This window comes from Brienomyrus brachyistius, chromosome 22 (genome assembly GCF_023856365.1).
Source record: "Brienomyrus brachyistius isolate T26 chromosome 22, BBRACH_0.4, whole genome shotgun sequence".
NCBI lineage: Eukaryota > Metazoa > Chordata > Actinopteri > Osteoglossiformes > Mormyridae > Brienomyrus > Brienomyrus brachyistius.
The window spans coordinates 16,958,207-16,969,960 of NC_064554.1; the positions used below are offsets into that span (position 1 = coordinate 16,958,207).

General features: G+C 43.1%; 1 long non-coding RNA gene across 1 annotated transcript; it reads right to left on the bottom strand.

Moving 5' to 3' along the window:
* Positions 1-1,733: 1,733 nt before the first annotated feature.
* Positions 1,734-8,554, bottom strand: LOC125717638 (uncharacterized). The gene is made up of 3 exons (XR_007384573.1): positions 8,447-8,554; positions 6,023-6,111; positions 1,734-2,540 (listed from the first exon to the last, which is right to left on the bottom strand). It is a non-coding gene; the product is annotated as an uncharacterized LOC125717638 (long non-coding RNA).
* Positions 8,555-11,754: the final 3,200 nt, after the last annotated feature.

Genomic DNA, 11,754 nt, shown 5'->3' on the forward strand with positions numbered 1-11,754 from the left:
AAAAAATTTAAAATTTTAAGCGGTGGGGGGGCAAGGAGTAGCACCGGTTTAAAGCATTCCTCACGTTTCATCACATCACAAACGACACGAAACAAAGCCGTTCCGTATCCAGACGCTTCCGCTCAGGGCCGGGGCTACAGCATCTACAAGGCGGGCACGCGGGCCGGCGGTTTCCGTGCGGCCGTCGCCACGGAGACGCTGGATGGACAGACGGACGAAGGAGCGTGAGGAAGGCAGAGGGGGAGCAGGGAAGACGCGGAAGACAGGGCCAGAAATCATGTAAAATAAAGGAAATTTATACCACAAAAAAAAAAATCCCCATTGGCAATAAGGATTGGGACAGAAAAGGATTAAATGCAGAGTGACTTAATAGGTATGAATAAATACATTTAATGTAAGAGGAGGAGCCAGAAACATCTCGCAGGGCTTTGAAGAACAAAGAGGCAAGTGGTTATGAATCCTCATGCGGAGAGAGGAGGCAGAAGATTCTGGCGAAGGCCATATTCGGGGGGGGGGGGTTGCAAGGGGCAGTGGGCAGAAGAGGAGGATGAACATTACCAGAGCGGACTTGGGGAAGGCGCAGATGCAATTTTAACTTTTTTTTCAGTTTTTAAAAACCTTGGCAAAACCGTAATAACTTCTGTCACACCAATAAAGATCATCTGAGAATGAATGAAAGCGACAGAGGCGGGTTGGGGGGGGGGGGGGGGGACGAGAAGGCGGAGGAGCGAGAGGCGCGGAGGGAAAAAAAAAGGGTCGGAGGAAAAGAAAGAGAGTAACCTCATTACCGGCGCGTTATTTTCACGGGCCGCTCATTTTGTCTCCGCAGTTTGTTTTATTTATTTCAAGTTTAGCGGCATAATGAGATCCCAGAGGTATGGGGGGGGGGGGGGGGGGGCGGGGGGCAAGAATGAGGAGGAGAGAGAGAATGTCGGGAAAGGAAAGAGGGAAAAGAGGGAGGGCCCACGGAAAATGGATGGTGGGCAGGTAGAGATGGCACGTGGCGCTCCCCCCCCCCCCCCCCCAGCACCCCACCATCCCACTGCTCGCCTGATTTGCACCTACCCCGCGATCCTCAGCCAGGGGCGGAAGCGCTGGCAAGCGGAAGCAGACGAGGGGCGGGAGGCGGAGGCGGGAGGCTGTCCGCGCCCGTCGGAAGCACCTGAGCAAAGAGGACGCCTGGCCGGTACCACGAGGCATCCGGCCAGCGATCCGGGGAACAGATGCCTTGACAAGGATCCCAGCGAGGGCGCATTTATGTATTGCTTGTATTTACCTGCTTTTAGCAATGCTGGCTTATACATCTGAGTTGTGGTCCTGGAAAGAGAAAACTGCTGACAGCAGTGAACCCCCCCCCGACCACCCCACCGCATTACCCTCACATGGTCTCACAGTTATTCAATCTAAGGGTACAACTGCATGGTCCCCCTCCCAGTAATCTGGGCTGTTCCCAAGATCCAGCTTTTTCTTTCCACAAGATTTTCCAGGACCGGATTAGCCCTGCAAGTTTTACTTATCAGAGATAAATCAGCATATATTTTTCTGATCGCAGAATATTTCACACGCAACCCTGCACAGGATTAGTGGACAGAATATGGAAGGAATATTTCAGTAATCTACTATGAACACATATTACAATACGGGGCCAAAGCACTGCCACCGGTTAAGATGTTCTGCACAACTTCAGCTGTTCAGCTGGCTCTTCTAAGCAGAGTGACTTTCTGTTTGGTCCGTTTATACAGCAGGATATTCCTGCTGTGGTGAGTCGGAGATCCACGCAGGACCTGAGACTTCGGCTTACAGAAATGATCTTTTAAGCATCAAATCGCCTGCTGTTTCACCAACAGAAGTTTTAAGATATTCAGTCACATCAGCTCCGTGTCACGAGCAGAAGACCCTTTAATTCCTTCGGAGCCGACTTGAGCTTCTCACACTGCATTTTGTCGGTGTGTTGACTCACCTTGTCCAGGTCAACGATCACTCACCAAGTGGGAAGAGGAAGGAGAAATTAATAAGAAGTTTATTGAACTACAGCTCTCAGAAGTACGCAGCCCTTGAAGTGTGTGGGAGGTGTGTGTGTGTGTGTGTTCTAGGTACAATGGATTCTCATAACTACATAATCAAAGCAGTACATGCAAAGCTCTTGGACAGAATCGGTTACTTACGTTTGTGTTCAGGAGGATCCAAAAATACACCATGCTTGATGCGTCTGGTTTTACTTTTGAAAATGACTCAATTAAAAGTAAGCAAGCAGAAATTTCCTTCTCTACCCTGACATTCTTAAGCATTTCCTCTCTGGTAAAACATCCTAAAAATTATTTTTTTACAATGGGTTTAACGTTTATAAATATCATACCAGTACCCAGCCATTGGCAGCATGCTGGGGGAAGGAAGAGATCTTGTCAGAGCTGGAAACAATTCGAAGAGAAGCTTCTGGATGAGGATGAGCTGGGGGGGTGTTTTCAAACTTGTAATAAAGACTGAACATGCATCCTTTGCGAAACCAGCTGCAGGATCAGGTGTGGAAAAAATAAATGACGCTGTAAAAACATACAAGTACATGAAAAAAAAAATCACTAATCTGTCACATGTAATCTTCTGAAAAACTAAGGACACCTGCTGTAAATTTATTTATTATTCTAAAGTATTACAATTCTTCGAAATTTAATCTTTCATTTACAATGAGTTATAATTATGTAAGGAAAGTTATGGTTATAATTACAATCGAAAACATATACTACGACAACAATATACATATTTGTCTGAATTCAGCCACACTTAAATATTTTCAAAGCAAAATAAAATTAAATAACCCAAAGAATGAGCTAGTTAATAAAAATCCCGCTTTGGATGTAGAGTAAGAAAATTCTCTTGTGGACCATTTAATGAATAAACCTTCGTAACACTTCATCAAAATGTTTTTATTCTATCAAATCTATTCCACTCATATTCAATTTGTCACGCTTTGCTTTTAATATCAGCAAATTACAAATGCTCTTCAGAAAAGGGGTTTCATACAGAGACCGATTCAAATTTGCTAGAGCAGACTTGCATCGCTGACATAAGCAAGCGATCGTCTCTCCATCCATCCATTTTCCCAAAAACACTTTAGCAAATCAGAGTCCCGGTGATCCGGAGCTTATCCCAGGAAGCACATTGCCTAAGGTGGGGGACAGCTTGAATGGGACTTTTACATGTGCACTCAGACACCACAGTTATTCAGAGCAGAACTACATTACCCAGAGGAATATGTGGACGAACGTGGAGGCCCGCACATGTGCCGCTGAAACTGGACGCGAATTTGACCTTTAGAAGCTGTGTCGTACGTAAAACAGCAGGACCTGCCTAAATTACTGAAACGACAACTTTATAATTCAATCAATGCTAAAACTGATAACCAAATAAAACAATGTTCATACAATGAAATTATATTAATCATCCAAAATTAATTACAATAAAAATATTTTATTGATTCGAAGAATATGCAAAATTATTACTGTAAAACCTTATGAACCTGTTACTTTTTTAAAGAATTCTCTTTATTTTACCCTTGACTACAAATCCGTAGTGGTCATACTGACCTAGCGTTATTTAATTTTTAATGAAGGGCTTGTCGCCTCCTAATTATCATGCAGCCGTTACCGATGGAATCTAGATATTTTGCGCCCTCTAGTGGTAAAATAAAAATTTGAATCCGGCTTAGGCCTACACAATATAGTTCTGGTTTTATAAGCTTTTATCTGTCTTCTTGTTACTGTTTTTATTAATTTAATCATTAGTTGGGTTGTATGCAAAGAAACTAAATTATAAACCCCGCAGTTCATCCAGTCACACCATTTTTAATTAAATATGCCTACATATCAAGTGTTTCATGTATTGGTAGTCAACTTATAACTTTGATTGTTAACTTTGATGATTAATGACTTGTAACTAATAACTTATTACTGAGTACCCAGATCCCTGCAACCACCATATAGCAACCAGCAACCAGCAGTGGTACAGGAATAACGGGGGCTAAAGGTGCTGCAGCGCCCCCTCGTGTCTGTTCCGTCAAAGAAAAGCATAATGTTACAGTATGTTATTTATCTGGTAATAGCTCACAGGTCACTTTACACGACGGTTCTAGGGTAAGAGGAGATCTGGGACATAGTCCAGACGATCCAGTCGATGAGCCAAAATTCAAGATTAAAAGGAATAAAATTCTGATCAGTTTAACGTTTGTTGGTTCTCTTAATATACATCCAACACTCACAACTCTGTTCGCTGCATTTTGTGTAAAGTCAAATATAGAAAAAAAGCAGAGAACGAGGCAATGTGACGGACTTCAGTTTGCTTAGAAAAAAAAACATTTGTTCTGTCCGCATCTAGGTCCGTCTCTTGCTTTCAAAATAGGCTACATTAACCATGTCCGTCGCGACTCTGAATTTAGTCTTTCATGACAACATAACCACATACATCATATACCTGTATATAACGAACAAAACATGGCTAAAAAGAATTCGAGAATTAAGCCTGGCTCTGGCACTTAATGATTATTTTCGGTAAATATTTTCGGAGTGTTACGGTAAATTCAGTTCCTTCAGTCACCCGCTTTTAGGCGCATTCTCTGTTTTAATGCCTTTCTACAAAAGTTTTGAGGTAAACAAGACATATATGCGAAAACGTTGCGTGTTTTCCGTGTTTTTAAATAATTCAAATTATTTAAATTGCTGGTAATTGATGTTTGCTGAGAGAATGTAAAAAATAGAGGTATTGCTTGTAGGATTTAATCTGTATTATTCGTGACAATGGATGTGATATTGTTTATATCCATCCATCCATCCATCCATCCATTTTCCAAACCGCTTATCCTATTGGGTCGCGGGGGGTCCGGAGCCTATCCCGGAAGCAATGGGCACGAGGCTGGGAACAACCCAGGATGGGGGGCCAGCCCATCGCAGGGCACACTCACACACCATGCACTCACACATGCACACCTATGGGCAATTTAGCGACTCCAATTAGCCTCAGCATGTTTTTGGACTGTGGGGGGAAACCGGAGTACCCGGAGGAAACCCCACGACGACATGGGGAGAACATGCAAACTCCACACACATGTGACCCAGGCGGAGACTCGAACCCGGGTCCCAGAGGTGTGAGGCAACAGTGCTAACCACTGCACCACCATGCCGCCTATATTGTTTATATATTGAAACTTATTATAATTTAAATGTAGGGCGTAAGTTGCTACAGTTATCAACTACTGCAGATAACGATGTCTTTGTAAGCATTCAGACATGATCCAGGTCTATCTCGATGCATGGTTTCCTATGCCAATATACAGATACTGAAAGAGCGGGACCTGAAATTGTTAGGATCGGTCCATTCCGTGCCATTCCGTGCCGACACACAAATTTGGTGATGAAAATCTGTTTAAATGGAAATATGTAGCTGAATTACTTCACAGCCATCAATAATACGTTTATGCATTGATTTGATTATTACTTTAAGCCTAAAATATAGGGTTCTCCTAAAATAGATGCACGGCAACTCTGAACCTCAGTAATAATAATAATAGTTTGTGAACATGTAATTATGTATCAGAATGATTTTCAACAAATGTGTCAGGGTCAGGGTGCATCTGTCTGAGTCTTCGATGTTCTCCTCCCCATTTGGCCAGCAGATGTCACTGGCTATCCTGTCCTCTCCGTGTTAGTCTTTAGTGTGTTTCCTCTATTCCACAGATGGTTGCATGATTCAATCAGCTGAGTGTGTCGTGACCTGTATACCCCCTGGGTCTTGTGTTCAAAACCCACCTCCTCTGCGTTTGGATTTTTGTAGATTTTGTTCCCTTGTGTTTCATTTGTATCAGTTTTCTTGTTCCTGTGTTTTGTGATTTGTATTCGGTTTTGGTTTCTTTGTATCTTGGTTGTGTTCCTGCCTTCGTTATATTCCCTAGTGTTCGATTCTGTTTCCTAGCTTTAGTGTCATGATTTAGTTTCTTAATTTCTCTGTTGTAGTTCCTTGAGTTAATTAAATTCACCTGTTGCCTGTTCTTGTGAGGAACCTTGTGTGTTTCCTGACTGCATGTTGTCCTGCCTCTTTCCTGATTGGTTGTCTGTTCGGGGGTCACTGGAAATTAGAAAATAGTAGCTGAAATACAATGTTGAAAATGACCTTTGAAGACAGTTTTATATGGACTTTTTTGCATGGGTAGAACTTAATTTTATATACTACCAAAAACTCAGGCATGAATTATTCATTTAACAGTATTTATTTGTAACAAACATTGCAGTGTGTTCTTCATTTAGTGTTCTTAGCTTGAAATATATAGCTTTTTAATGCGATAATATTTCGATGTTTACCAAATTATTTGAAGCTTTCTTGCGAGAAGAGATTATGATTAAAACAAAGTGACAGCGTTTCGCTAGACTGCAGAAGTTAGCAAATTAGCTACATATTCAACGTGACTTTCTTGGGAGCTCAGCTTTAGAAGCCATTAAACGCGTGTGAGTCAGTATACGCATATAATTATATGTAACAGAGGAAAAACGCCGACATCCCAGTTAACATAGTTAGAGCTTTATAACTGAGTTGGAACATCAGTGCACAGGGTCTGTAGTCGAGTGCTCAGATCCAGTGACCGGCATTGTTAGGTTGCCAGAGAGTGAATTACATACAGTGTTCTGATCAAATGATGCTGGGGACTGTCAGATTGACAGTACTCAGTGCCAGTGGTGTTAGGGGGGCACCCCAGAATGAGGAAATATTCGGTGCCATTTCAGCGTGTGCTCTACCCGCTTAGACCACATATGATAACAATCTGACTTCAGCCTCTCCATTGGCTTTATTCTCAATGTCTCCCTTAATTATTTTAGGGTTAAAGAGAAGAAAGTGATTGGAAATGTAACGCAATGAAATGCACGTGTCATTGGAGCGTATTTGGGTCTATTAATGCGCCACCTAGTGGCAGACTGCGACAGCCTGCGAAGCACACGATAAAGGACTAAAATAAAGATATTTTATCTTTTAATTAATGGTGTCCTAAGTAAACAGATAAATGAATAAAATGAAAAAGAATAAAATCCGAAACCTCAAACCTACTTCCCATTCGGCGGATAGCTCTCCATTAAGTTCCTTTAAATATTACATACAAAGAATTCACCACTTAAGCCTCTCCCCGTCAGAAACTGTATAACGTCTCTTATTTAAATGCGCCCCCATTCGCACAAGTAATCACTGCTTGGACCGTTAATAAACCGTGGCATTTGTAGCCCATACCAAACTATTCAACGGAGTGGGGTATGCTCCTACATTTATCCTTGAAACGAATTACACTTTCCCCCTATATAGAAATTATATTAGAGTTCGGATAAACAGAGTTGTCAGCTTTGGTCAGCTGGCTGGAGTGAGATTTTCGATTCGAGACAAGTCTTCACACACTTGCTCACGCATTTACATGTATGTAACAGTTTATTACCTTGTAAATATATAGTCTGTATAGTCGGCGCGGGGTTGTGGGGCGCGAAGGTAAAAGTTGTGGATGGGGGGCGCTGGAAAAGTAAACGACCCGTCCGGGTGGCATTTGGAGGGGGTGGTATGGAATGCTTGGAAAGTAGGCTATATGTGTCATTTAGGATATTCGCCTGCAATGCGTAGTGGCGAAATCTCGTAAATAGAGGAAGAATGAAGCTGGAGATTGATGGGATCAGTGCACTGTGCGGTGGCCTGTACTACGAAGCGGGATTACTGGCTTATCGGGGTAAATTGTCGGATTTAAAGTACCACAGTTTAAATGGACTTCATATTCTTTCACTTATATTTTGCCCAGACTACCTTAAATCCGACAATTTACCCCGATAGAACAGTAACCCCGCTTCGTAGTACAGGCCACTGGTCAGTAGAAGGGGGTGCGAGAGCTGTGCTACAACTAAAGAGAAGCTTTCCATTTACCCAGGCCCGTAGCCGGAATACATTTAGTGGGGTAACAGGTGTTGCGCTCTGTACCTCCCCCCATCCCCCCCCCCCCCCCCCCCACGGACTGCCTCCCCTGGCGTAATATCGCTGTTTTTAAAAGTGATGTAGCTTCGCTTCTTCTGTGCTGCAGACGCGACCGCTCGCTGTATACTCATTTTTCTTGCCTTAGGTAGACAAAAAAGGCACATTGTTTGTTTATTCTGGTATTTTACAATCAAACCATACGTTAGATTAATAACCTTTCACGAAACGTCGCTAATTCAAACGCGACAGTGACGCTGTTCATTTTTGATCACCTTTAGTCACAATTAAGATGCGATTCATTTACATTAATCATGAACATTTAAATGTACCTGGCCGCTATGGCAACTTAATTTCCCTCCGGGGAAAAATCTGTCTGTCTGTCTGTCTGTCTATCTATCTATCTAATGTTTGACACGTTGCTGTCATCCTGCTGTAATATTTTATATATATTATCTTCTTTACATACCTAAAATGCAGCGATTAGCTCCGCACCGTCACACCAGGAAATGAAATGACATCAAACCAAACACTAGAAGTAACCAGTCAGCAAATTTTCACTATTCACTGTAGCGATGACGTCAGAGGAGGCGATCCGTGGCAGACGGGCTGTTTAGCGCACAACACCCGTTACCCGTTATCTGTAGATGCCGATCAGGGGTAGGGGGGTGGGTCCCTCCGTGGACTGTGCCGACCGTGAAGCTGAAGTAGATCTGGTTGGTAACAGTTTTGTTTCTCAGATTGTTATAAATACTTAAGTAGGCATTGCCCTTTTTTTCGGATTTGTACTTTTTCGTTACGGGTTTTTTTTAAGTTGTCGCAACTTTTACACTGCTACCTTTCTGAGCCAAATATTGACTTCTTACTGCGATGCGCTCTGCATGACCATCAATACTAACTCATAAAAAAAAAGTATTGCATGCAGGGCTGAATGGTTCTGTGTAAAACATGCATGATTTTTTTTCATTCAGATTTAATTTTTCTCATAATTCTGGAGCGGTATATTTATAATAATAATTCTTTTGCATTATATGTCGTCGTTATGAAGGTGCAACAAACAATATTCATATGTAGAGATGCATGATATCAGATAACGTACCAAAACTGCCGCCTGATAGGCTTATTCAGACTTTACCAATATTCAAATTTCGCAGCATTAGAGTCACTGTTGAAACAATGCTGACGATCGCATCGGACAATCAGCCATTTTCCATGACTCCTCGCCCAGTCTCTCGAGAGCCCCGATCAGAGCCTCCATGAAGATCACAGCATTGTCGCCCCACAATAGATGCCCCACAGTCGCTGGACCTCACGACCCTGCCCAACACCCAGACCATACAAGCGTTGAACAGAGTCGGAGCAATCAACTGGGAAGAATGCAGTACTGTCGAATGGGGTGGGGTCTCTCTCGGTAAATTTAACTTGACCGTTTGCGCATTGACTTTCGGAGACGGGTTATCAAAAAACAGCCACTCAGAACCTCAAAGGTGGGGCACTGCATCAGGCATATTGGGTATATGGAGCAGGCACTCAGGCATCCTCTCCTCTGGTGGAGATGGATGGAGGTCTCTCCATATCTGCTTATACTGCTGCCCTCACACCCTAGACCTGGTTAAGCAGTGGTGCATGGATGGATGGATGGAAATCTAGCGGTAAACGGAGCGGCAGTGCTTGTTGAGGGAAGAAGTAAACTCCCTGAAAGATGTTTTTTTTCTCTTCCATGCCACAGGTGAGAGCTCTCCAATGCCCCTGCTGTCTAGTGGAGGAGCTGCTGACCGCAGATAAGTACACTGGAAACGTGGCTGTGATAGACGTAGGATGTGCTCACATTAGGCAGTATGCACTCCCAAGGTCTATTTCATTTAACTAGTGTGATCTCGCCTTTACATGCCCGGGCACGGTGTGCTAAGCCAGCTCAAGTATGCTTAAAGATGTGGGTTCCTTCCTCTTCCTGTCACTTCAAAAATTTAACCAGCATTTTTTTCCCCCCTCTGGATCTATTGAATATGTTTTAATTTGTTTTTAGTCGGATGCCTTTTATCAAAAACAATTAAATTAAGTATAATGCAGTATGAACTGGCTTTAATTGAAGTGAAGTACTACAAAATACATTTGTTAAACACGGAAAATGACAGAAAGCCTGGCGACACTCATATTTAGACTCTGCAGACGCCCTTGTGTTGCCAGACAGCCCAGCAGTAACAGGTTTTCAGATATGAATGGTGAGGGAGACCATTGTTCACACAGTGTGCGGTTTTTAAAAAGAAAGTGAAACTCTGGGATGGACTGAACATCTTGCACACCGGGTATGTTCCCGGTTGGCCGATGTGCTACTTGGGCCTACACTATTTGCTAGTTTATTTATTTGTTTGACTGGCCCATAAAACTCGTAGGTAGGTGGCCAAATCGACACTGGGCGGGCCAAATCACATTTTGAAACTCCACCCCCTTTAGCTTTGGTCCCTGTGCCTGCGCAATGCATTCGTCAAAATAAGTCACCACCGACCTATGAAACAGGTTGATCTGCAGCCCATTGGTTCTTCTCTTAACTGACACGAGGATAACCCAATGAAAACTTTAAACACATCCCTCTTTTGGCTCTGTGCCATGTGCAGTGTCAGTCAATCAGAGTCGTCCGTGATGGAGAGGAAACGTGATGTAGGCGCTGATACTGATATTATTGCCACAGCAGGGTCTTAATCAGCTCCCATGGCTGATGATAGTGTTGGTGGCAGCAGCGCTGGCTCTCGCAGTGAACACAGTAAAACCTACGATAAGATGGACTGGTTCCAGAACACTTAGGCTTTGTTGGGGCTGGGCGGTTTGGACAAAAAGTCATATCTCAGAATTTTTTAGCAGGACAGCGATATACGGTCTCTGGATGATAATGTCACACTCTCTATAGCCGCAGTGTATTGTGGGTTGAATCGCCATTGTGGGAGTGTACAACTCAAGCGGCAGCATTCGCGTGCGGCATTATATCTGGTAAGATGGGACACCGGTGCTGTCATACTAAATCACATGGTAGATGTGGCAGAAAGGTGGACCACAACATGAGATTTTTTTGGTTTCCCACTTGAAAAAGAGGATATGGACAGCAGGTAGAGGAGGTAAGGAAGAGGCGTCGGGGGGCCTGGGTCGCAGCGGTGAGACGGAAGGAGACTTTCAACACCTCCCTTAATGCGTGTTTGCTCTCGCCATTTCCATAAAGGCAAGTAAGATGTTTTTTTTTTGTTTAAGTAGTATTACTGAATATGCATTTTTTTTGTCTTCTGAAGTTGGTATGTTTGTTTCTTATTGTTGTAAGTTGACAGTGTTTTATTTTGGATCCAAGAGGGGGCGCTCGAGGCTCACAGGGGTATGGAAAGTAGGAGTGCGAGTACAGGGAGTGTTTTCCGGGTGTGTGTTCGTAAGGAGTGCAAAATCTAAATAAAGTGTTCGGGCACTATTTTGTTCTGTTTATTTTATAACTGCGATATTTCACAGTGCTGTGACTGGCAATGAGAGTAGTGAGGAGCCCCAGCCAAGGAGAGAGCCAGACACAGAGTGAGGCTAAACCCGACGGAGGAATTTAAAAACGTATTAAAAGTTGAGTTTTTTTGGGGAACTGTTCTTATTGATCAGGGATACACACACACACACACACACACACACACACGTGTGCACAAGGGAAATCTTGGGGAAGAGTATCTTCCTGAAATTAAACCAAGATAAGTAAACTGTATCTAGTAAACAGAAGGAATAGAATATAAGAATAATGCTTTAGTCCTAAATGCC